Source organism: Vombatus ursinus, unplaced genomic scaffold (assembly GCF_900497805.2).
Source record: "Vombatus ursinus unplaced genomic scaffold, bare-nosed wombat genome assembly UNPS02014870.1, whole genome shotgun sequence".
Lineage (NCBI taxonomy): Eukaryota > Metazoa > Chordata > Mammalia > Diprotodontia > Vombatidae > Vombatus > Vombatus ursinus.
The window spans coordinates 332,504-359,511 of record NW_020954648.1 but is presented as its reverse complement, the minus strand read 5'-3'; the positions used below and the strand labels follow the sequence as shown (position 1 = coordinate 359,511).

The 27,008-nt window shown below is 39.5% G+C and overlaps 1 long non-coding RNA gene across 2 annotated transcripts; it reads left to right on the top strand.

Moving 5' to 3' along the window:
* On the top strand, nt 1-26,855 carry LOC114028060. 2 transcript variants are annotated; one of them, XR_003567325.1, is made up of 3 exons: nt 1-72; nt 3,772-3,824; nt 26,633-26,855. It is a non-coding gene; the product is annotated as an uncharacterized LOC114028060 (long non-coding RNA). The 2 variants fall into 2 exon arrangements; XR_003567324.1 differs by lacking the exon at nt 1-72 and adding an exon at nt 2,624-2,760.
* Nucleotides 26,856-27,008: the final 153 nt, after the last annotated feature.

The following is a 27,008-nucleotide window of genomic DNA, read 5'->3' as shown; positions in this document are numbered from 1 at the left end:
GGGCAGTTCAGGCTTTGCAGAGACTGTGCTGAAGGTGCATCTAGCTGATAAGAAAGTTCAGTGGTCTTACAGGTAAGGGAAAGTTTACATTCCATTGTTTCTTTGAGTTTGATGTAGTTTGTAGTCTAGCACAATGCTTTGTACGTAGTAGGCACTTAATGTTTGATTATTTCAGTTATTTCTGCGTGATAAAGGATTTGCCTCTACATAGAATTTTTAGTGCTGATCTTTTATCAGTTGCCCCGTTGGGTGACAGATCTAGAGGTGAAGTGGCCCTTGGAAATCACCTCATCTAATCTCCCCCTTTTACATTTAAGGAAGCTATTGTGTTGTTTGATTTATACTCTTTGGAGTTAATTTTCATTCTTTTACTTACAGAATTTTTTTTTGTTCCTGTGGTTTAAAATGATATAACCAGCATTTCTTAGACATTGGTTATGCAAGTTCTAATTCAGAACTATAGTCATGTTTTTTAAAGAACATGAAGAAAGAAATAGTGAATAAAGTAGGCAAATAAAGTGGTGATTTCTGAAATGTCGATTGTTTTATGTTACCAAACTTTCCCTTTTTGCCTTTTTAAAGTATAAGATTCAGAAGCTTTCCTGCTTCCTGTATATACTCCAAACACTGAGATAAGGAAGCATGAAAGCTCTGCTTCCCTTTTCCTCCCCAAGTCTGTTTTCTCTTGGGATCACCAATTCAGCCTCTCTCAGACTCAGGCATGAGGTTTTGAATGTGTACATTCAGGAAAGTGGTATTCTGCTCAGAGAATGACTAAGGCATCTTGGATGAATTCTGTCTTTGAAGGAGGTGGGAAAGTTACATCAGATCAGCATTTACAGTAAATGCCTTTTCCCCTCTTTCCTGTAATGACTGCCTGTGAAGGAATGCATGAGTTCTCATTTTGAGGAAATGAGATTTGTACAGCTCTGTGCAAAACTCTCTGTTTATCATTAATCAGCCATATTTGAATGCTAAAAGTACTCTAGTCAGAATCACTATTGGCAAAGTAAAAACAAATGCCATAAATGTAGCCCATTTTGTGTCTTAGAGTTAGTGTCATCATGGTCATGTCTAAAATGAGATAAATTCCTTTATTTCAAGTTCTTTGTAAACCACTGGCCATCCTGACGAAAGGTTGTAGAAGTGATGTTTGCACTTCTTTTGGAGATAATATGAGGATTTGATATTATCATCACACTGTCTGAAGGTTAGGAAGGAATATGTAGAGGTGATCAGTTTTTTTCTTCTGCTCATTAGTAATGATATAAGAAAGGGACAGTTGAAAGTCATCTAAGTAACATCTTGTAGCATCTTAAAAGCCTCATTGAACACTATCACTTTTCTACAAACCTTTATGACCCTCAAAAAGTTTTTAAAATGTTATCTCCTTTAGCTAAACAATGTTTTTTTTTAAAGATGAAGGAAACTGAGTCCTAAAAGTGAATGAAATTCATAGGTTATCAGCAACAAGAGCTAAAGCCACACCAAGCTCCCCAGACTTTTGGATTAAATTTTGTTCATGAGAGCATGTTGTGTCTCTCAGGCCAAAAGCACTAGTAATTATAAGCATTTTTGCTCAGCTCAGTGGCTTCCAAATTTTTTTGATTGGGCGTCCCTATTAATAAAAAAATATTTGTGAAGGCATCCCCAAAATGTGTATATTTATTTACTTACACATTATGTATGTATTATTATGCTAATACTTTTGTACCTTATATGAAACATAAAATAGAAATTTTGAATGATGAAGATAAGAGTATTTGATCCTTGAGTCAGTAGGAGCCACTGGACTTTATTGTATAGGAAGGTGACGTGGTCAGACCTGTGCTTTAAGGAAGCACTTGTGTGCAGGATGGATTGGAGAGGGGGAGACACCGTACAAAATCATCTGGTCTCACCCTGTCATTTTAGAGATGAGGAAAGGCAGGCTCAATGGTTTGCTAAGCCAGTAATCAACAAATCCAGGTCCTCTGATTCCAAAGCCAGTCTTCTTTCCACTATTTCCCTGATAGGTAGCCATGGAGCCATCCTCACACTGGAGCTAAGTGGGAAGAGGTGGGGCCAAACTTTCTTCCTGTCCTAACAGCTCTCTTGAATGAGATCATGGCCAAACCACAGCATGGGGATTGTGGCCACTCACATTGGTGGTCCAGAGAGTTAGGGATAAAGGAGCTGCATTGGTTACCAGACATGAAGTGCTCTTGCTGCTTGAGTTTTGAGTGATAAAATTAAGTAAACCCTTTAAATTTTGATAAAGACTAGAAGGGTGTGGGGAGACCAGCTGAGAAGCCCCCAGGTCCACTGGTTCATTTCACGTTTGGGCCAAGCTGCTGGGAGAGTTGCCAATCCCTGAGAAGGCAGGAAGTTGCCATTTATCCAGGCCAGTTTTCTTAGGGGCCTCTGGGCCACAAGAGGATCCTTGGCAGCCCCTCTCAGCCCAGAACTCCCTGACCTCAATCTTGTCATGATTGGAAGGACTTGACATATTTCAGCTCACAGAAATGGTGGTTTCTGTTTCTGATGTGACCCTTTTCTCTGCTGCTTCCTCACCTCCAGTCTCACCAGCCACCCTCAGATGCTGTGTTGGCCAAAAATATCAGCTTCCTCATCAGCAGCTGGAGAGGGACAAGGGTCCTTTGTCTCCCTCCTACCCTTTCCAGACTGTGTTTGAGTGTCGTTTCCATACCATGTCTCAGAGCATAGGAAAATAAAGCCCTGTACCCAGACCATGAGAGAACTCCCTCGGATGCTGTTGAGGTAAATGACAGATTCTCAGTCACCTCCTAAGCATATTCATCACTGATGAAAACAAGGGAGGAATAAAGGGAGCAAATCTGTAAGTGCTCTGACACTATGTAGGAAGGAGATGATTTACAAGGAATATTTTTACCCCGGGCCAGAATATTTGAGTGAGAGAGAATGCGGATGGACCTCACCCCAATATCGCCACCACCACTCCCAGACAGGGGAAGGCGGGAGGACCTGGTGGGTGGGGAGAAGAGAGGAAAGGAGCACAGGCCGTCATCACTGGTAGAGTTTCTCTTTGGAAGGAAGTGTACCTTCCACGTGGGAGGAAGCCTGCCCCAGTTGAATGCTCTCACCCTGAGTGAAGCCCTATTTTCATAGTGCTAGTTATAGTTCTTCATTAGGTAACTTGGAGTAGTTTAAAAAAACCTCAGCACAACTTCAGTGCCAATGCTGCTTTCCTGGACTCCTCACCTAGGATTTTCCGTATAAATTAGATGCCATTTAATTCATGTTCTGTGGTCTTTCCCATTAACTTTTAAGGAAAATAAAAACAACCAAACAAAACATCCTTTCAAAAGCAAGTGAAGGATAAGAAACTAGTCATGTATGTTTGTCCTTCCTATGACTTCAGTTAAAATTGTCAAGTCCCCTCTAAGCCCCACTCCCTGTTTGCTCTTCTTCCTGTCAGCCAGTCAGCCTGGTGATTAGGTCAGTAAATTATACTGACCTTCAAATACTGATTGCTGTGACAGTTCAGGAAGTGACCAGGTCTTTGGAGCCAGGAAGACCGGAGTTCATATGTAGACTCAGATACTCAGTAGCTCTGTGACTCTGAGCAAGTCACTTAACCCCTGTCTTCCTCAGTTTCCTTATCTCTAAAATGGGAACAATAATAGCACATATCTCCCAGCACTGTTGTGAGAATAGAATGAGGAAATATTTTTATAGACCATCATAAGCCTTAAAGCACTGTGAATGCTACTATTGTTATTATTAAACAAAATAATTTCTTTCCCACAGGTTAAGAGCCTTCTGTGGAAATAGTGCCAAATAACAGATACATGCACCTAAAGGTAGAGAAGTTTCTAATTTTGTCTTTGTGGGACCCTCTTGAAAAGCATCGACTGATTTTTGTCTCATGAACAATATACTCATTTTTCTCCAAGACTCTTTGTGCTCTACCTCATGGTTTTTTTCCTGTCTTCTGTCAGAATAGTCATTTATGATTAGCCAGTGGTGCTGTCGTGTAATTCATGAGCTCCATAGCCTTATCTCCATTACACCAGGGATGCTATCACACAATTCTTTAGGACCACGGCCTTTCCCCTTAACTTTTGGGGGAAACCCCACCCTTTCAAAAGTGGGTGAAGGACAACAAACAACTCATACAGGTTTAGTCCCATGACTTCAGTTAGCAGTGTAAAATCCTCCTTCCTCTTCCTGTTCCAGCCTACAATTAGGTCAGTAAACTATACCACTTTCTTGCCTAAAATAGTTTCCCTTTTCCCTTGATCTTTTCTCTTTTTCTTTCTCTTTATGGTGGTAGTAGAATTATCCTATGATTAAACTCTTGAACATCTAGACATCTATCTAAAACCAAACCAACATAAAGAAATGAATCTTTGCTTTCCTTCTCTAATGTCATAATTGACTCATGAACTTGCAGGCTAGGGCAGAACAACATTTCTAATCAACTCTTGGTCTCAGAATTAGAGAAACATAGGGTTTGGAATCAGCAATGAGCAATAGGGATGCTAGGAAGGAAGAGTAGGATAAGAAGATGTCGTAAGTAAGGGATAAGAAGGAGTGAAGGACAAACAAAGAGAAATAAATTACTGTAAAGTTAAGCCATGCATGGGGCAGCTAGGTGATGCAGTGATAGAGTGCCAGCCCTGGAATCAGGAGGACCTGAGTTCAGATCTGGCCTCAGACGCTTGCTAGCTTTGTGGTCCTGGGCAAATTACTTAATCTTGTTAGCCTCAGTTTCCTCATCTGTAAAAATGAGCTGGAGAAGGAAATGGCAAACCACTCCAGTATCTTTGCCAAGAAGACCCAAAATGGGGTCACAGAGAGTCAGATACAACTGAAACACCTAAACAACAACAATGTAGAAGGAGATTTTGAAATTAAAATTAAAACCAATGCTTTGTTTATGCATCTCAAAATCATCACGTTCTGAGAGACTACAGCCATTGATCGCTTTCAGTTCTTTGGTGGTCAAATAAGAAAGCATAGGTGACTAAAGCTGGTTTTCAAGTTATTTTAGCCCAGCTGTTAAATATTATGGGGACAACAACATCATATTTAAAATATTACTAGTTTTAAATAATGCCCCAGCTCAACCAGCTATACCTGTGGTCTGCACTGTGCTGGTCATTGCCAGTTTCAGCTCCCAAGGACTTCCAAGGTACCCCTTGGGGCTTTCTCTAGAGAACCCTCTCTCTTGCTGCTTCCAAACACATATTGTTGCAGACTGTTAAGATTCCCTTTGGTTGTACTGGCTTCTGACTGATTCCTTTTGTGGTTCTGGAGTAGAAGAAGTCAAGCCAGTTTCTTACTGGATTTCTTGATCATTATTTCTAACTTCATGGTTTTGATAGAATCAGTATGTTGGAGCTGGGCGATTTGACCCCCATTCAGGCAGCCTTCTTGGGAGGAGGTCCTCGTTGACTGACTCTTGATTGGTTATCATATGAAAGAGGAATTACACTTGTTTGACTTGGCTGTAGTTACAACTAGATAAAGCTCAGCATAAGGGAAAACTTCATAACCATCCAATCAGCCATGAACAGAGGGTCACTTTGGGACAAGTCAGTTCCCTGTCACTAAGTTCTTCCTAAGGAGACTTTTTGACTACTTGTTAAGAATGCCACAGATGGGTTTCATGGGTTAGCTAGGATTCTACTAGATAATTGCTGTCATTTCTTCCAGCTTTAGACCTATTCTATGATAATCTGAGTCAAGAGAAGGTTCAATTCAAGGTTCAATTCCTTGCTTTAATATTTACTGTTTCTATGATTCTGGACAAGTCACTAAATCTCAATGAACCTCAGTTTCTTGCTCTAGAAAATGGAGACAATACCTAAGCGTTATTGTGAGGTAAATTGCTGTAAAGCTTAAAGCCCTGTGTAAATGTAATCTGTGACCCATCCCCACTTTCTCTGCCATATAACTGTAGCCTACAAGCGGGGCATAGCCACAGCCAAAAATATTGCCAACACCCTGAAGAAGCAATAATGCCAATTATCTATTAAGTTCCCTCTCTTTCTCACCCCTCTGAACATCCAGAATCATTTAAAACAAAATGAAAGCATACTAACCCATGACACAATCAGTATCATTGTTCAAGTGTGTGTTTATTATGAAATATTTCTTTAACCAATTGATTGTTTAAGGAGGTCTAATGTCTCCGACTTTGCCCTTTAATAGGCTGTATGTTCTACTTACAAGCTATAAGCTTACTTCCTATATGTAGCTTATAGTTGAGTCTAGGAAATGACAGTTCATAGAAACCTCTCTTAATTAGACTTAATTGGCTGGGGAAAGTCCTTAGTTCATATTCAGTGGCACTGTTGAATCTTAATGATTTCAGTATTTGGCCAAGGGAGATACCTAGTGGTAGTGATCCTTCATTCTGTGTCCCAGGGGCAAGTGCAGTGCTTTTAGAAGGCTCAGAAACACTTTAGTTTTGTAATCCAGAGGAAACCCCATTTCTAGTAGAATTCTTGTTAACATAGGCACAAAAGACAAAAGGTCAGAGAGTCACAGAATGTGAGAGGACAAAGAGGCTATAGAGGAACATCTAGTCTATCCCATTCATTTGATAAATGAGGAAATTGAGGTCCAGATAGACTGTGATTTAGGTAAGGTCACACATCGAGTTATCGGTAGGCAAAATCCACCTTCCTTTCCGCTGTACCACACCGTGCTATGTTTTGAGCCGTCATTGACTTGTTGTGGTATCCTAGATCTTAGATCTGCTTTTAATCTCTATAGTTCATGATGTAAATGTCATTTGTAAAATGACACTTCATTAATTCAGACTCCATGGAGTTAGAATTTGTGATGGTTAAATGCACATTAAGCTGGTTTACTTTTACTCTCTAGAGAGAAAATTAATAGTATAAACAAGATCATAGGGTCTATATTTAACCCACTTAACAGAACAGACTGTTTTGAGACTTTAATACATTGTATTCAAATAGTTCTGCTTATTATAAATCATTCCTTTCTATTCATTAAAGCAAGACCTGTGCTTGGAAAGACTTTGTTAACATTTACAATTAGTTTGTCTTTGAAAGCAATAAAACTCCATTTCTTTTTTGAAAAAATTCTGTAATTAAGAACTCTCACTAATTCAGTCTTTCAATTATTTAGTGAGGTTTTGTGATAATACCCTTTCTTCTTCAAAGACATGAGAATTGAAAGGTTTTTTTAAAATCTGTACATTTAAACTCCTTGAAAATATGTACATTTTTAATATAAAGAGTGCTTATGAGTACTTATCGAAATTATTTGTACCCCCACAGGAGGTTTGTAGGAGAGCCACTTGCAGCAGCCCACAGCTTTTTTTTCCTCTTTTTATTCCCACTCCATCCATGAAAGGCTACTACCTTGAAGCACCACCCACCATAGCTTCACACAGCCCTGCTTTGCTCCTAGCTCCCTGTACCTCCTGTAGCAGTCTTAAAATACCCCAGGCAGTATAAGCTGGTGGCAATTAAGTACAAGCAAAGGTTTGTTTTTTCTGGGAGAAGTGGCCCTCACAGACCTCATTTCTCCACTCATAGCTGGAGAGCAATAATGGTAGTTTGTATATGTGTGCATATAATACAATAAAAGCTAGCATGCTATATTTGATAGAGAGCTGGCCCATGTCAGAGTCAGGATGATCTTGGTTCAAGCCCTGCCTCTGACATGGACTGATGTCATGACTCTAGGCAAGTCATTTAACTTCTAAGTGACCCCAAGAATCTCACTCTCCTGGATGGATAATACGGTTCTCAACCTACGTTGCAGGTAATCACAGGAAACCTTTAATGTACTCACCAATGAGATGCTGAAATACCTTTAAAGATGATCATTTTATGATAGATTATGTCAAAAAGGTAACAGCCAATTAGTTAATGAAACAAATTGGCCATACCTCTGGGATTTTTAAAAAGTGAGCTCTGAAGAGTATGAGCAAACAGAGATTAGAACAGTTGTGGAGTAACACCCTGCGGAAGTAATTTCTGTGTTCTTCCCCCACCATGGGTCATGGCATCTTGTAGTAGACTAGGAGACATCCCATCCAGAATTAAATAATAGGAGAGATTGCAAGGAAGACCTATGTATGGATGAAACCATTGCAGAGAAGGGAGAATTTCTCTCTGAACCGCACCCTCCTTAGTCCATGTTGCTTTGAATTAGACCAGTAAAGAGATACTGCATGTTGCAGGGAATAGACATACACATTACAGACAGATAAAGATACAGTGAGATAATTTCTCCAAGGGAGGAAACAGCTTCAAGGATTATGATTTCTGGCAGCAGAGAAGAAGGCCAGCAGTAGACTCAAGAGATCAGCAGACCCTGGAAGCCCAGCTGAGCATCCCACCAACTAGTAACTGTAGACCCAAGGGAAATTTTTGAGAGGACTATACAAAGAAAGAAATAATTTCTAGGCACTGCAATACTAGTTGTGAGTTGCCTTGGTTACACATATATCCTCACTACCACTGTAATTTAAATGTGTGCTCACTCTTTCCACAGTGGTTTTATATGTTTGTGGGAGAGTGTACTCCAGGTTTCTGGGAGGCATATTTTGTAGCAACTCTGTTCTTATCATATACCATCTTAGTAAATGCCTTTGCTAATAGCTAAGTAATTGTATCTACTGGCATGACTATTAATGAGAAGCACACTGGTAGGGGCTTATGAGGTTCCGACTTTTTTTTAATTAGGAGTGCAGACTCACGGCTTACCCACAGAGCATAGAGTAGCAGCAATTCTCCAGGAACCCAACCTTCAAGTGTGAATGCATTTTAGATTAGTAGCCCAGAGGGGGTGCTGTTCTCTAAGCTGCAGAGAAGGTGCCACTTTTTGCATGAGTAGAGGAAGCTGCTCCCCTGAAGATCCCTATGCTTCTGAAATTGATCTGTTTTCACAAATAGACACAGAAACACATTTGCACTGTCTTAAGATTTGTAGCATGCTTTTTTCTGAAGACAAACAGTATGTGGTATAGGTATTATTCTCATTTTTATGAAAGAGGCTTAAGTTTTAAAGCTAGTAAGTTTTAGAACTGAGATTTTAACCCAAGTCTTTCCTGATTCAGAGTCCATCATTCTTCTAGTTACATAAATGGGTGAACACAAACCTATGTTAATGTATCTATATATAACTACTGACTCACGATATTTCTGAGCAGGTATTACAGCAGACTTAAATAGTTATCATAGATAGCTTGTCTGAATTAAAGGGATATCTTAATTATAGAATTTTTGAAAACTCCAGCTTTATTACTTTCAATTGTAGTGATTGTCCCCACAGTCTAAGAGATCTATCCAAGTCAAATACGTAAGATTTTTTAAAATATTATTTTATGTTAAACTAATAATAGGGATAAGTATTGTAGATGTTGTTCCATCAGATCCGACTCTTTTGTGACCCCATTTGGGCTTTTCTTGGCAAAGATACTAGCGTGGTTTGCCTTTTCCTTCTCCAGCTCATTTTAAACTGAGGCAAACAGGGTTAAGTGACTTGCCCAGGATCACACAGCTGGTATGTTTCTGAGGCCAGATTTGAACTAAGGAAGATGAGATTTCCTAACTCCAGGTCCAGCGCTGTGTCTACTGTTCCCTCTAGGGATGGTATAGGTATCCTTGGGGTAGGTAGTGAACCTGTTATTTCATTGATACAGGGAACTCCCTTCACTGATGCAGAGGACACCTGTTCGCCAACTTAAGTCTTAACAAGTTGGCTAGAGCACAGAGAGAATGTCATATCTTGTGCCTAGAGCAACACAGCTAATGTGTATCGGACTTGAACCATCTGGTCTTTCTGCCTTGAAGGCCAACTCTTTATGTGTACTATGCCAGGTAATAATAGGTTGGATAGAATCTATGGAATGAAAACTGGTGTTAGTGTAAGCTCCATGAAGGGAGGAAACATATATACCCAGGAATATGCTAGAGCTACTTCTTCAGAAAGTAATAGGGAAAAATATTAATTATGCAGATTAAACTTAAGTGTAGTATAGTACTTTCCCCCTAGAGAGCAATATTTACCAGCGTACCCCCTCCCCTGAACATACCTAAACGTTTCTTTTTTTCCTAAATCCTAGGACAGTTTTTTGCATGCAATGAACACTTAATAAAATAATTCTATTCAAAACAATTAATATTTAAGGTATTTATTAGTAAGGGACATGCAACCATCCTGTTCTGTGGAAACAGGATTTGACTTTGTTTAAAAAATGTTCTCCTTTTAGAATAAATTAGGTTAACTTTAGTTTTTAAAAAAGCTAATGTTTGGAGAAACTTTACTTTTGATGATGATGGGCTGATCAGAAGAAACCTGACAAGTTTTATTTTAAGTGATTTGGAAGATATTACTGTAGTTGGAAATGAGGCAGATAAGGTTGGCCTCCCGAAATTTAGTCATTTGGGGTTTTTTTTGTTTTAACAATCATAGATGTGCATGAATACTCATTTTGCATATAGCACTTATAATTTTATATGCATACAAAATCATGTGACCATATTATTTTATTTTATTTTGAACTAAAACACCGAAAAAACAAAATTTCTACCTTGAAAAACACAAAAAGAGGATTATAATATGAAACCTTGAATCTTTATATGATATGCATACTTTAAAAAAAAGGATAAGTGCTACTACAGTTTCGAAAAGGGGAGTCAAGTGGCCTGTTCCAGCTCTCGGTCCAGGACCCTGGCAGCACCAGGGCACCCCCAGGGGGGGACAGGAGGCAGCATGTGCCTGGCACATCAGATCACCAGCCAAAGTGCCCCATTCTCTCAGGCTGCTTTGGGAATAGTACGTGGGGGCCCCAAACCACCAGACTTGATTCCAGCCAAACCCCCACAGATGATGCCTGACTGATGCTGGATAACAAGAAGATACCATCAGTTAAAAAAAAAACAGTTGGAAAGAGGAGCAGATTCTAGGAAAAGATCATGTAAAATGAATATGGAGTTTACAGTTCCAGGGCTCTCGAATTTTCTTTCATAATTTACTATTATTCTGACCTAGTCCCTAAAGTTGGTCTGATGGATGAGAAAGTAGTATCTTATTTCATGGAATCATAGGTTCTTTCCTGGGTCACTGGGGATTTTTTAAACAAGTTCTAATAAAAAGTTCTCTTTAAAAAAATCACAGAAGTCTAGTGTATTCTTCAAATAGGGCATTTTTTTTTTCACTTTCATTTTCATTCTTAATCTTCTGAGGTTATTGTGCTGACCTGCACGGTGGCTGATGCTAAGAAGTCAGTTTTGGTTTTGCCATTAGGTTTTGATTGTTTTACTTCTATGTTGAACCAAAAAATTCCCTTCAATAATTATTCTTGTTCCTTGGTGATTTTTTTTTCTTTCCCTCCAGGTACCGTACTTTCATTGACTTTTACCCTCTTCCCATGGCCGCTTCGATCCTGTTAGGGTTGTTTGCATTTATAATCCTGCAGTACTGTAGACAAGGGCCTGAATGGGGGTCTGAACGAGGGTGATGGCATTAGGAATCTCAGATACATGAGTGATGTTGCTAGGGTAGAAGTGATAAGACTTAGTGACTAATTGGTTATGGGGGTGAAGAAATGGAAGAGTAAATAAGCCTGGGTAACTGAGAGTACAGGCAGCTAGTGTTGCAAAAGATAGAGTCCAGGGCCTAGAGTCAGGAGGACCTGAGTTCAAATCCAGCCTCAGACACTTACTAGCTGTATGACCCCCAGCAAGTCACTTACCCTGTTTGCCTGTTCCTCATCTGTAAAATGAACTGGAGAAGGAAATAGCAAACCATGCCAGTATTATATTTGCCTAGAAAACCCCAAATGCAGGGCAGCTAGGTGGTGCAATGAATAGAGCACCAGCCCTGGAGTCAGGAGGACCTGAGTTCAAATGTGATCTCAGACACTTGACACTTACTAGCTGTGTGACCCTGGGCAAGTCACTTAACCCCTATTGCCTCACCAAAAACAAACAAAGAAACCTGAGAAAACCCCAAATGGGGTAGCAAAGAATCAGACACAACTGAAATGACCCAATAACAAAAGATCATTGGGAGCAAGGTCTAGGCAGAAATGCCCAGAAGAAAATAATTCCACCTTCATGCTTGAGAAGAAAATGTACCTTATTTGTTGCCATTCTTATTAGGGAAGGGAAGAGAGTAAATATTTATATTATAGCTACTATGTACCAGGCACTATGCTAAGCACTTTTTACAGATATTATCTCATTTGATCCTCACAACATCCCTGGGAAGTAGGGGAATGGGGAAGTATTATCCCCATTTTATAGACAAGGAAACTGAGGCAAAAAGAGTTGAAAAGACTTGCCCAAGTCACACAATTAGTAAGTGCCTGAGGCTGGACTTGAATTCAGATCTACCTGACTCCAGGCCCAGCACTCTAACCACTGAACCACCAACTTCCTCACCACCTTCCCCAAACCCCTCACCTTTTTTTCTTGCTTCTTCTAACCATTTCTCAATCATCTCAATCAACTCATCATAGTTCTTGAGATGGAAGAAGCCTCAGTAGTCCAGGCCCCTCTTTTATAAATGAGGAAGCTTAGGCCCAAGGATGCCACAGAAGGATTTGAACACAGCCCCTCTGGCTCCAGAGTTTGCTGGTGCTCTTTCCACTGTACCAATTGCCTCCTTTTCTTGGGAATCTCTTCTGTTAACTTAGATACCCCTCTCCTAGGTTCAAAGTCTTAAAAAAAATTCATTGAGAATCAGTAACATTACAAAACCAAAAAGCAATCAAAACCTTGTTATTTTTTAAATCTACATCAGCATTAGCGAGAACCCCTTTCCTGTTTGAGAAAAATATTCCATTTTGTCTGTCTTGTTCTGTGCTTTCATAATATATTATACTATACATTGATACTGTATCATCCTTTGTCCTTTGATTTGATTCCTAGCATTTCTGTGTAACACATTAACACATTATCTTTATAATAAAATCATATTTAAACATGGTTTTAATGGTGAAATAGAAGGACTTAGGAAACAGCAATGCATGACCCTATTGCATTAATTTTCCCATACGTCTCCAGCTTTGCAAAAATGAAATTCAGGGATACATGCAAACACACAGTGGAACCTTTTGGTGATTTTTAGTGTTTCTCCTCTAGGCACTACAGAAACCACACTACAGTATGTATTAGATTAGAGAAAACTCTCTCATTCAGTTGGAGCTGCAGCTGGTGTTTTGTTTGGTTACTTTGCTCCCTGCCTGATCTTTAAATAATAAAAACAAACTTTAAAATAAACCTTGAATAGATGTGACCTTTAGAGAAGCAGTTGCTTTAATAATTAAACTTTCCTTCCTCCCTACACATTGCTTTAATCCTTTAACTTTTTTTTTCTTAATTGGAAAGGTTGTGTCAGAGAATTCCATACATGTCTTCACTTCTCATACTAGATGATGTACTTGTGACTGTATAACCCAAAGATAGTGGACTCAGATTTCTCTTAAGTTGATTTTCCTTAGTTCTGGCCCCTGCATAATTTGCTTGTGGCAGATCGCATGATTCTTCCCTCACTAAAGATTCATTTAATACTCTCACTTCTTGATTGTGCTGTCCACCCTACAGAAAATGAAACTGATATGCATGCTAGTGAGTGAGAATTTTAGAGAAATATTCCTTTTCTGTTTAATCTTCCCCCTTTCTCCCATGACTAGAGAGAAAAAGAGAGAGAGGAACATGTTTTTTATTTGGTTTCTACAAGAGTGTTCTGGCTTTTTAGTCCCCTCCTCTTTAGATTGACTAAAACTTTGCTTTCATTATAAAAAGTATGTACCAAATGGACTGTGAGAGTGGTGGTAATGTTCCAGGGTTGAAATCAAAATGGTTCTGATCACAGAGAGGTCTTTCTTCCTTGTTACTCTTTTTCATGAGTGGCTTGAAGAGTACAACGACTCTCAGAAGTTAATGATTTGATGTTTCAGAAATATAAATGGCCATCACTTTGTCGCTTCCTGATAGAAATGATAAGTTTTCTACAGACAGGATGACACTTGTTTTCTCCTGCGTCTTAAATTCTCTTGCACTTTTCCACTGTGATCACATAGTTGTTATGGTAACCATAAGAAGGTTTCTCCCTTTCTTTATAGTTCTTTAGCTAGAGCAGATTTACTTTGATGAATTCTATAGGATGTTTTTCTACTCACTGTAAGAAACGAGGACAACCAATGCACAAATATTTCTTTGGGGTTTTTTTTTTTGGTTGGTTGGTTTTTGGTTTTTTTTGTCTTCTGAGAGACTTCAGTACAAGGAATTGAGGTTTCTATAAGTGGTTTCACTGTAGGGAAAAGATTATGATCAAGCAATTTCAGATAGGTAAACTTTGGTGACAGTGTTCTTATTAATCAGTTGTAAAAATCCATTGCTCCTGTAAGACTTGCTAGATTTAATTTAGAGAGGTACATTGGGGGTTTTCATACTCGGGGCTCATTACTTTGGTTCTATTATATTTAGAGTCAGAATTTATTTTCCAGAAGGAAAATGGAGTTTGGTTAGTATCTGAAACTGGTGCTAGTAATATTGTTCATATACCTTGTTCTTTCGATGTTATATTTGGGAGGAGGGATAGTTGACTGATACCATCCTTTTCTTTGGCACTTAACCCAAATTGTCTCTTAGGAAGGAAGTCTTACAGGACACTCTGAGCCCTGGTTTTCCCTGTTAGAGATGGCGCCAGCTGTAATATCTCAAAATGTATTTTATTTTGGCTTGAGACTTTTCCAACTCTGAGCAACTTTTAAGCGTAAGAGGAAGGTGATTTGCTTGTTTCCAGTGTGGAGTAGCAGAATTTTTCCTTGAGAAATAAAATGAAGCAAGCTTCATTGATGTTAAGGAATGTTAAGGGGTCCCTTGAAAAGCCACTGAAGTATTTACAAATAAGTGCTTTCTTAGGGCAGAAGGAGTTTGTTTTGGTTTGGTTTTGTGGTGGTGGTAGTTTCTTAAGAGGAAAACTGGGGAGGAATCTGAGAACTCTGAAGCGGGTAGAATGCCCAGATGCTTATTGGTGTCAGAGGGGAGCCCTGTTCTTGGAGAAAGCCAGGGAAGCAAACTGTAATGCAGGATTATTTCTGGGTGCCAGGGCTTTCACAGTCCTGAATGTTCCTGTAAGAGGAGTCAAGGAAAGGTGAAACCTGCGAGAAAGCGTCATGTGAATTTGGTAGGTTTAGCACTAACACCAGTTGGGTTTGGAAGAGTTGTTTGTTCTCCATGTGCTCTGGAGTGTTTAGTCAACAACCAAACTGTCTGTGGGAGACAGGGTTTCAGCGTGTGCAGCCAAGAGCATTGGAGGTGCAAATGCACGTTCAGTGATGTCAGGAGTTACGAGAGAGGGGTTTCAAAAGCCTGCAGTAAACAAGGTCAGAGTGTCCCTTTGTGCCGCGAGGTTTGTTTTGTGAGCTGGGAAGCAGGGCCTGTACACGAGTGAAGTAATTTATCAAAGCAAACAAACTTTGAATTTGTGCCTTTTAAAAAAAATGCGCTGCTGATTAGCCAAATAAAACCCAGGAAAGCTAATCATTCTTAAGGAGAATTTAGTTTTGCTTTTAGCCACTTGTTATTTTTAAAACGTTGCCCTCCTGCCTGTACTTGACCTTCCACTGTTACCTCAAGGGAAATGAAAATTCTTCTGCCCTGGAATTCTCACTCAGATTTTTAAAGACTAGTGCTTCTCCTTATATACCAAAGCAAATCCTTTGTACCACCTCCACTTAATTTTCTTGATGATTTTGAACCTTGAGAGGCAGTGTGGCATTGTAGCTAGACCACTGCTCTTTAAGTTAGGAAGATGTGGGTGTAAGGCCAGCCTCTGATGCATTTTAACTGTGGGACCTTAGGTAAGTCTCCTAGTATTCCAGGCACCTTTCTAAGACTTTGACTTCCAGAGTTGTTACCCATCTCTGGGGATGGAAAGAGTTTCCATTCCGGAAGCTGCATAGACCAATAAAGTCATAGATCCAGAACCTGTTCCCTTCCCTCCCTCCTGAAAGGGAACCTTTACTTCAGATCTGTCCAAACATCTCACAAAAGTTACCACTGTCACTTAGAGTTAGTCCATCATGATCTTTTTTTAAAAAACCTGGGCTGTAAGAATGCCGGAGACCAGCTTTGTGGCCGTGAGTCTGAGCTGTCGTCGCATTTCCTACAAACCGTGGTGTGGTGCGTATGAGGTAATAAGTTGGTACGCTCAGTTGAGTGTGTTTGTAGTAACAATAGCAGCAGTGCCACGTGGCACCCACAGAGGTCATGATGTTGTTCTCAGAGGTAGAGCACAGGTCCTCAAGAGCTTCCCGGGCGGAGAGGGAGCTTGGCAACCTTACGAGCTCACTTGATTGAGGGAGTCACACAGCAAACTGAGGACAGGAAAATGGTCCCTCCATAGATTTTCATCTGAAAACAGAACCCTCGAGGAAGGCATTTCCCTCATCTCATTTCAGACTGACTCATTGTACCGTGAGACCTCAAGTAAGTTTGGCTTTTTTCAGCTAAGTTTTTTTTCTTCTTCTCTCACCATTCTTCCTGCATGTTTTTTATTTGACCCTGCTGACTCAGTTAGATATTTAATATCCCCTGTAGATACCAATTTTGTTCCTTCATTGGAAAGTAGATAATAAAAACCCTTCTGGGGAGCATGGACCTTGTTAAAAAGCCAGTCATTTCTTGTGCCCATTCCATCTCTGGCTTTCCAACACCCAGTAGATTTCAATAAATATTTGAAGTTTTTTTTGGCCAGGGGGTTGGGGGAGTGGGGAGGAAGTGTTGACAGCCTTGTGAAGCAACCAGTGGTACAGGCAGAAGCTTTTCAGTTATTGACGTCAGGAAAAAATATTTTGCTGAACTGTTGAAATGCAAGCATCCAACCTCAGTGACTTAGTTTACCACCTGTGTTTACCTTTGGAAATTGAAGTTGCGCATGTGTGTGAAACAGGTACGAATGCAGAGAACCTTTATGGGGACAAGGTGGGGGAAAGAGATAGGAACCGGGAACAGCGGGCTGTGGGCAGTCATAAAGCCACAGGTCAGTGGATGGGACGAAAGGCATAAGTTGTGTTATGCTGCTGACGAAAGTCAGATTGAGTATCTGTAATGGTGTCAAATATAGAGAGGACCCATTTTGCTACCAAAAATTGAGGGTTTTTTTTTTCATTCACATTTGAAGTTTATATACCCTTAGGGACTTGGAGAAACTATGTTTGATTACTGCAAAAATTAAAAGAAAGAATAAGAAAGCATACAAGAGACCATTGAGGGTACAAAAGGCTGAGGTTACCCTTTGGTTTGTGGCACCAAGTGCCTGTCTTGACCAAAGAACAAATTACTTTGCTTCCTTCAGATTCTGTTTTTTCCTTTTATACAATGTGCCTGTTTCATGGAGATTGTGTGACGTATGATTCATGATGACAAATACTTCTGAGAATGCAAAGCCAAATAGAAAAGTCAGGTAATTTTGGGGTCCTCACATAGAAAGTCAGCTGTTGGAACTAGAGGATTTTCCCCCGGATTTGAATTTGAACAATAAAGTTGTGACTTTGAGGGAAGTGGTAGATCGTCAGTTGGTAGACTGGAGAACAGAAGTCATTGCTTCTGTTTCTAGTTCTAATCCAAATTCACCATTAGACCCTGTGCAGAGACTATTGTGAACCTCAGTTAGCTTGCCTGAACGACAGGAATATTAGAATTTGTCTACTTTCTGATCTCAAAATAGTAGAATGAAGATTGATTAAAGAGTTGGGGGTGTGTGTGTGTGTGTGTGTGTACACACATATTAAAGGACTGGTCTCCTCCCACGTGAATAATCTGTGAATCAAAGCTAGTTTTAGGCTCATTTAGCAAATCAGGTGAAACGCCTGTTCATTGAGTAGCGCTTTGTTGTGTCCTTTAATTTTTCCACAATTAAATTTATGGAGATTTTGATGAAAGAACAATTTAAACCAAGAATGACTTAATTCAGTATTTACAGACTCTTCCTTGTGGTGGAGTGTTGTGAACTAGAACAATGCCATCTCTGAGCTACCCTTTCTAATTAAAGGTGAAGGTGGCAGCCATCTGCCTCCTTTCATTCCATTCAGCAGGGGTTCTGAGTGGAAGGAAGCATCCCCTCTTTCTTCCTCTCCTTTTTATAGCCAGCTTTTTCCCTAGTCACTGACCCAGAAGATTATTGATGGTCTCCCTCCAAATGGATGGTAACACAAGCCTGCCTGGCACTAGGGGGAAAAATTTACAGCAAGCATTTTTCCAGTTTGTACTAGGTATGAATGGTTATCTGAGGGGATTGTAATCCCTCCAGCAGTTGTTCCCATCATCGTTTCTGCCCCTTTTGTCTCTGAGGAGGACTGTAGACATGAAAACACACTTCTGCATACATGTTTTTACATTCCTTTGGGGCATAATCATGAGATGGGAGCATGTGGCCACACAGTCGGGATGTATAGGAATGTTGTTCTTATTAAGCACAAGGACACCTGTTAATTATAACATGAATTTTTGGCATCTCAGGGGGAAAAAAGTGAACCAGGGCATTTAGCTGGTGGTGTCCAAGTCATTCTGTGGTTTGCTGAGGCCTCTTGGACAAATCATTGAAATGATTCACATTGTTCATCTCTTAGTTAAACAATGAGCCTTTCAGTTCCTTTCCCATGAAAGCAGGTTACAAGAACAATTAGCTTCTTTCGGGTCATGGCCTAATTTCTTAAGAAATGTAGGGTATGGGCTACTGTTCTTGAACTTAGTACTGATTTGTACTTTCTTGCCTCAGTTTCCCCTTTAAATGTCTGGTCAGTACTAGTTTTAGAAGATTTAAAGAGTTTGTGTAGTGTGTGAATATTTCAATTCCCCCCCCAAACTTTGGTGATTAGGTTAGATAAGAAGGGTCTACATATTCTTAATTTAAACCAAAAATTTCTGAATACATATAGTAATTCCTATTTTCTAAGGGCATCAGAAAAACCACTAGTACTTATATAAATATATTTCAGGCCTTATGCAAGGAGATTTGCTTTTTTAGAGCATACTGGTTAATTTTAGAGTGCTTGTTATCTCTTAGAAGTTCCACATTGCTTAAAGTTGAGCATACATGTGAGCGACTCCTGATGTGGGAGTGATGTTGATTTCTAACTGCATTTTACTTTTTATGGTTTTCTCAAGTTCATTTCACCTTTAAGATATAAATGGTCTTAAATTGTTGTGATCCTCAAAAAACCAACAGTACATGAATTTTGGGAAGGAGAGCTCTGCTATGCAACTTACACAGTCTGAGCCCACTTTAGTTACTAGAGAGTGAAAAGTAGTAGATATTCATATACCTTGGGCTACTTTATTATTTCTCAGGTTACATAGGTGGACATTCAGCTAGGTAGCTGGCTAGTTGTCCTTTTTAGTTATGCAGCATTCATTTTTAGAGGTTTAATATATAAAGTGAGACGCATTTATCCATATCTGACCATAAAGTAACATGACAGAATTTTTAACAAGCATACCAGAATCTTGACATCCAGATGAATGCTGCCTTCTTTAAGCATGGAGGAAAGATACTCATTTAAAAAATAAAAACATTCTTTCAGCTCTTCCTTTGGAATTCCCTTCAGAGTTAATTCCCTGAAAAAAGTTTATTTGATTTTTGGAAACAGTTAAGACATTCAAGGCTAAGTCAAGTGAGTAAAATATTATGAAAGTAGGGTGATATTCTTTTCTGTGAAGCAAATACGGAATTACTATAAATGAATGAAATTTTTCTTATCACATAATTTCAGAAATTGGACAGATGTTAGAAATCGTTTAACCCAACTTACTCATTTTACCAGTTGGGGAACTGAGTCTCAAAAAGTTTACCTAACCATCATTTAACCTTGTTGCAAATCACATCTAAGAGTATCATCTGCCTTTCTTTACTTTCTGTCTCTGAGGGTACCAGAAGCATAAAAAGTTGTTTCTATGACTTTCCCTTCTTTGTTCATGTATTTATATTCTGTTTGGGATATAAGGAGGTGATAACCTCAAAATGACTTGGCTCTTAGAATTAGAAGGGACAGTCATTTAATCTAATCCAGTCATTTTAGGCCTGAGGAAGCTCAAAAGGGTTTTATGTGATTTTTATATTGTCCTCTTTGGGCCTCATTTTTTTTATCTGTTGACTCATACATATTCATGTATTAGATCAGAAAAACCCTTTCCCCCTCAAAAAACTTCATCAGTTGGAGCCACATAAGAAAACTAGTCTTATGCATTTGCAACTCAACTATATTCCATTTCGGACAGAAAATAGAAAAAATGGCAATTTCAAAGAGTTCCAAAAATGTTTTGAGCAATGGCAATATTGTTAGAATAAATTATGGTCTCCCAAGATGAATACAGCATGTATGCATGTACATGCACATACACACGCATTCTTCCATGTTTGTTTACAAATCAGTCTCATTGTATGTGTGTCTGTGTGTGTGTACTTGTAAAAAAAAAAATGAAACCTCAAGTTTCCCTTTGTTCTTTCTAGGTTGCAAGGGCTTTTAAGTATAGAATTATTATATTCTAGTCAGCACTTTATGCTGCTTGTGAATCAAAGTTTGTGCTGGTTAGCTACAAAAAATAGACCCTGGAATACACCGTGATTGAATAGCTTGAAACTGTGCAACTGATACTACTTTTTTGTAGTATCCAGTGACACCATTAGTCCAAAAGCTTATTCCCCTCCCCCCATATCCTTCTAGCGTGTTGTTAACCGAAGCAGTATACATTCCATACTTAAGGATCCATATGTTAAAAAGATCAGCCTCAACTACCTTCCAGACTGCTTCCATTTCCTTTTTTTTTTTAAAGAAACTCAGAATTCATCAGTAAAATAATGTCATTGTCACCTGTATTTCTGGTTGCTAGGTATAAGTTTTCATCTCAGGAAGAGAAGCTATAGTATACACTACCTTGGCCAAAGAATAGTGAATAACTCATGGCCTTCAGAAAACTAGGAAGATAATTATCTGGAAAGTGTCTCTCTACTAAGGTAGTCAGCTATGAATAGCTGTCCTACCTAGGCACTTATGAGCGTTCTTGGCTAGGGGACTGGAATGGTAGATTTAGACATTTTACTTTACAAATGTCTAAATAACAACAGGAGAAAACTGAAGAGCCAGCATTAGATCCCAAATCTCAGTCTCTGTCTCTGTCCTCTCTATATCACTGTGTTGTTGTACCATGTAGTTACGGCCTGACTTGACTGTCCCCAAGAGCTCTTGGCAAGGATAGTAATGAAGCCGGAGGTGGCATTAAAAGGATATTCTGAATGAGACTCTTGAACTTGTTCCTTTGGAGGACTTGGTTTAAATTAATTTGGTGGGACCTATTTTAAATAAGGTGATTTTTGAGAGGCTGCCCACCCAGTTATATTTGCATGTTGCCTCTGTGAAAAACAAAAATCATTCCTGTTTCAGCAGCAGTGTGTGGGATCACCTGCTGGGTTATATTTTTAGAGACTTGACTTTCCTGTACAGCGGCAGTGACGCAAGTCATTATCAGTATTTGTATAAGATAATACTGTAGTGTGATCAAGCAATGATTTGGGCAACTGCTTCCTCTGTCAAACTATAGCTTTTATGTATCCCTGTCATTTGGGGGAACAGCTATTTGGATAGCCAACTTCCTTGTGTTCACGTCTTCCCTCTCCAGCTAAAATCGTTGGATCGGCTCCCTCGGTTTTCCAGGATCCTTCCCAAGTTGTTATGTGGCAGGAGAAAGAGAGAATAGAAGGACAAGGTCGAAATGAAACCACGACTGATGTGTCTCCAACTTGGCTTTTTCTTCATCCTTCTTTATAGTACAAGGGTATCCCTGCATTCCTGCTTCTGATGAGATGAGAATGGATCTGCATGAGCTTACATGTTGAATTGCATGTCTCCTGTCAGTAACGCAAAAAAACTCCAGGTGTAATCATGTACACACCTGCCATTAGCAGCTTTCTGGACAGAGCACTTTAGGTAATGTTCACTGCAAATGGACTGGGGAGGTTAAGTGCAGGGCTTTTAAAGTAGTAACCTCTCGTCCCCCTCCCCAAATCTTAGCCAACATCCAGACTCACACAGAACAGGTCTAATCTTAGGAGTGGCCCTAAAAGATAACTCTTTTGGGGTGGTATTGCTACTACTCAGAGTTTGCCCTGATAAAATCTACCAATAGGACCTATATCCAGGTTTCCACAAATGTGGGTCAAAGAGATCCCTAGCTCCCATTCAAGCTTAAGGTAATTAATGCAATTATTGAATACGAGATAGTCTTTATTTTACCCCATAGAAAATGCAGATTACACACAGAACTCACAGAAATCCATAAACAAATGCAGAAGCAACACTAAAGGACTTTACAGGAACCTGTAGACAGTCAGCACAGTTCTCCTTCCTCTCCACTGGGTCCTGTCTTTTCACAGATTCCTCCACATGCTCATACCCCACCCCCCACACCCTCTTGTAGTGCTGTGGTTTGAACTCCTCTTGGAAGGAAAACAGACTTTGTAGGTACAGGACAGGTAATATCCTTCCTGTAAGACCTGCATTGTGCAAATAGCTTACTCTAATGGAGAAGTGCAAAGTCTAGGTCATGTGTTCCTCCATATTATGTCTTTAATTCCTTGCTGCTTCTGTAGCTTCTAGAGTCTATGTGAAGATCCTCTTTTTCCAAAAGGCATTCTGCTCAGGAAATTACCCTTCTCTAGCTAGAAGGAGAAATTCCAGGATCACACTCTCTGAATAAGTCCCTATTTCTGCCTAGTGGGCCAGAGCCCAGGGCTCTCCTCTAGGTCAAATAAGTGAGCTACGCCTCCTGCTGCCACCTCCCTCCCACACTGACATAAATGGCTTCTGTTTGGGGTATAATAATCCCCCCACCACACTTGGCTTTACTTTCAGGAGCTCTCTCTCGAAGAAAAGCAAATGGAAAATAGCAGGAGAGAAGGAAATGGGATGGGATAGAACCTTGAGTCCCAGAGGAAGATTCCTTTTTAGACCAGAGTAAAGGAATACTCCACATGTCTGTATTCTCAAGAGTCTGACCTAACCTTTATTTCATCTTGGGAGTAGCCTTAGTCACTGAAGCCTACCCTCCAGAAGGCTGACTGACACCAAGGGAAGTATCCATTCCCTCTAATCAAAAGTTCTAAACAAAGCTTTCACACTTGGTTTGGATCTTCAAGGTGATCAGAGAACAACGTCTCGATTAACTCCTTACATAATTACCAAATTGTACTTCTTTCTGACTTCCTAAGGTTCTTTGCCTCTTCCATTGAATCAAAATGGCATTAAAACCCTAGGTTACCCCTGGTTCTGGATCTATTTTTTATTTATTTTCTCACACCACCTTCTTTGTTTCCTATAGTCAAAAACAAAAATCTTTTTTGTCTGTTAGATCATCATTAAATCCGGTCACTTTACTTCTTAAGTAACCATTTTGAGTGCAGTCCATTGAGCATCCGTACTTAATAATAAATTTTGATTAGTCAGACTGAAAGTAGAAAAGCTTGCAGAATTCATTTAGATTGTGTCTCTGGCATAATAAAGCAGTCTTGTAATTAATTGGTCAAGGAGGATGATGATGGTTCCTGGCAAACCAAGAACACACAGTGTGAATGTTCTCTATGTGGCCTAGGGCAGAGAGCAGATTGCTGACAGCTAGATAGACCATATAAAGAGTATATTATCTATGTATGATAAAAATTGCAAAGTCAAATACAGCCCTTGTTTTACCTTTTTTTTAATGTCAGAGATTTTGAAAGATTTCATTCTGTAATTAACAATTCTATAACTGCCTTCTAAGCAAGTCAGAGAATTTAAATTCTAACCAAATGCACGGCAATGAGCAGATCTTCCTGTTGGCTTTGGAAAGTAAGCCAGGTAGAGCACAGGTCATTATTGGGAACGACCATTCAGGTTATCAAACAAGTGGGGACAAGGAAGAAAGGAATTCTCTTTTTCATCATAGTCCCTTTAAATTATATCTACTTGATAGTATTACAACATAGGGAACATATATTAGAAAAGAACACATAGTATTTGCCTTCTTCCAGCTCCCATTATAAAACTATGTTGCACTGACTACAGATACAGGAATGCAGGCGAACAGGTAGGTGAGCAGGCAGGCTGGTAAGCCAGGCAGAACTTCAGAGACAACCGTAGAGAGGGCACAGAAGAAAACACTTTCCTGGCTTGTTATCTCATAGGAATTAAGCTGGAAGGGACCTTTGAAGTGATCTAATGTAACCCCTACATTTTACTGGTGAGAAAACTGAGGTTCTGAGAACTTTAGTAATTGACCAAAGTCACAAGGTGGATGTGTCCAAGAGGATGCAAACATAGGTCCTCTGACTTAAGACTCTGCTCTTTAGGTCGTACTGGAAAATACACGGCCCCTCGCCCAGCTGCTAAATGTCCATCTTCCCTACCTGCCATCTGTTTAACCATCTTATGTTCATCTAGATTTATATATATAGACAAATAAAAGGATGTTTAGGCCTGAATAGGTATGCACATATATGTATATATGCACACATATGTACAGGTTGTCTAACCCTATAGAATGTGAGTTCCTTCACAGCAGGGATTGTTTCATCTTTTTTGTCTCCATATTCTTAGCACTAAGCACAGTGCCTGGCACATAGTGGCTTATAATGAATGCTTATTGATTGATGAGATTGTAACTTATTGAAGTTTTCTTAAGATCTTAATCTTAATTTCATATGTTTATTATTTATTTTATTAAGTTATTAAGTTTGTAATAAAAGCTTTAAATAAAGCTGTGATTTGAACAGCTGAAAATCTATGCCTTTGTATGGTGGATTGTATGCTGGACTTGGAATCAGGAAGGTGGTGTTGTTCAGTCTTGTCCTAATCTTGAGAAATTTCTAAATCTGATGGCACACAGGGTTAAGTGACTTACCTAGGGTCACACAGCTAGAAGGATCTGAGGCTGAATTTGAACTCAGGAAGATGAGTCTTCCTGATTCCAGGTTCAGTACTCTATCTACTGTACCACCCAGCTGCCCAGAATTAGGAAGACTTGTGTTCATATCCCACCGCAGACATTTAGTGGTCTTTTTCTCACACTAGCAATTGTAGTTATATCTATTTCTTGACATCATTTCTCTGAGGTATTTACTGCGTTTTACAGACAAGAAAACTGAGGCTGAGAGAGAAGTGAAATCAGGACTTATGTAACTAATAAGTCTCAAAGCCAAGATCTAGCCCTGGGCAAGTCATATCTCAGGGCCTCAGTTTCTTAAGTGAGGGGGTTAGGTGAGATGGCCTCTGGGGTCCTTTCCATCAGCAGATCATAATCCTATGATTTGTCCTTGATCTTCATGAACTCAAAATGGAAGCTTGAGGTAAATTCCACCCCTCTTTCCACCCCTATAATTATCTAGAAAGTTAGTTTGTTTTGGAAGAACAGAAAGAAAATTTGGTTTTGAAATTGAATTAAAAGTGAAAATTAACTTTAGTACTTTATATGTCAGCAACTTCAACAAATGTCTATTAAGTAACTACAGTATGTAGAGTAATATAATAGGTGTTGGTAAGACTAGATACAAAATGTAAGTAACACATGATCCATACCTCATGGTAGAGGAATGAATATGAAGCAAACAACCCTCATGTAGAATAATGTATCATAAGTCAACAGAGCGGCAAAATTTAAAGTGCTTGCTGGGTTTCAAGGGGAAAAAGGTCTCTCTGCACATTAGGAAAGTCTTCATGGAGGAAATGGTATTGGAGTTAGGCTTTGTGAAGGCATGGTAGGAATTAAAATACATCAAATAAAATCCTTAGGATTACAAAGGAAAGTAGTTAGGTGGAAATAGTTAGGATTTTTTTTTCTAAGTTCACAGGCCCAAGTGAAGAAGGCCTGCCTTAGAGTGAGAAGCTTCAATAGAGCCGCAGAGGCAGTCTCGGTTTCAGAGACTTGAGACGATGCAGTGGTGAAAAAAGGAAGCCTCCTCTGAGGAAGACTGCTCGCGAAGTTCAGTAGTGAAGGGTAGGACAGAGGAGGAGGGAGTCCACTGGGGCAGAAGGGTAAAAAAAAAAGTCTTTTTTAAAATTTTGGAGAATAGCTAGGGATCTCTGTGGGCAGATGAGGAGGAGCCATTGGGCAGGGAGAATTCTTTGGAATATTTTGAAAACTGACTTGAAAGCACAACTCTTGATTAGATCAATTTTGGAAGAGAAAGAGATCCCACACAGTGTTTGCTGGCCAGCGTGTCTCAGTCATGACAGAAAGTGGTGCTGCTTATTGTTATCCCCTCATTCCGTTCTCTGCCAAACCCAATGACTTCTGTTCTAACATGTGGCGACTTCTTCCTTAGAGACCCAATTCTTTCCAAGTTGCCACAACATTCCAAACTAAATGCAAAACCGTCTATTCCCCTCGGCTTTTGCCAAATCTGAGTCAACCGACCAAGATTCTCACTGTCTTAGTATTTACTTCCTAGCCATTCATTTCAATCCAGCACTCATATAGAAGAGGCAGAAAATACACAATCATTTTAAGGGGTGTTTCTTGTCTGTGTTGAAACATGAATAATGGGTAAGATGATATTCCTACCAAACTTTTGAGTTGAATTTAGACCTCTTGCACCGAAAGGTTTAATATTTAGGTTAAACATTGTAACTTCACAGGTGGTGGAAGAAATTCTGGAAAGAAGAAAACAGTCACTGGAACCCAGCTAGAATCAACTAAGAGAAGCGATGTGAATAATACACATTGACAGGTAAGGCAAAAAAAATAACTCTACAGTTTTTGACTTTGGATATATAAGCAACACCTACACATTCACTCTTAACATGAATGTACATTTCTTTGGCTGACTCTCTCTCACCTCATGATTTGATCCTACTCTCCACATCCTGAGACCTGATGAGGACAAGAGGAGGTGGCCACTTGTAGATACTCAACAGTTTTGATTCACTTGTTTTGTTTTTATCTTTACCAATTGTTTAGCAAACGGGGAAGAAAAAAGGTAAATGAATGTTTTTTCTGCTCAATAGAAGAGGC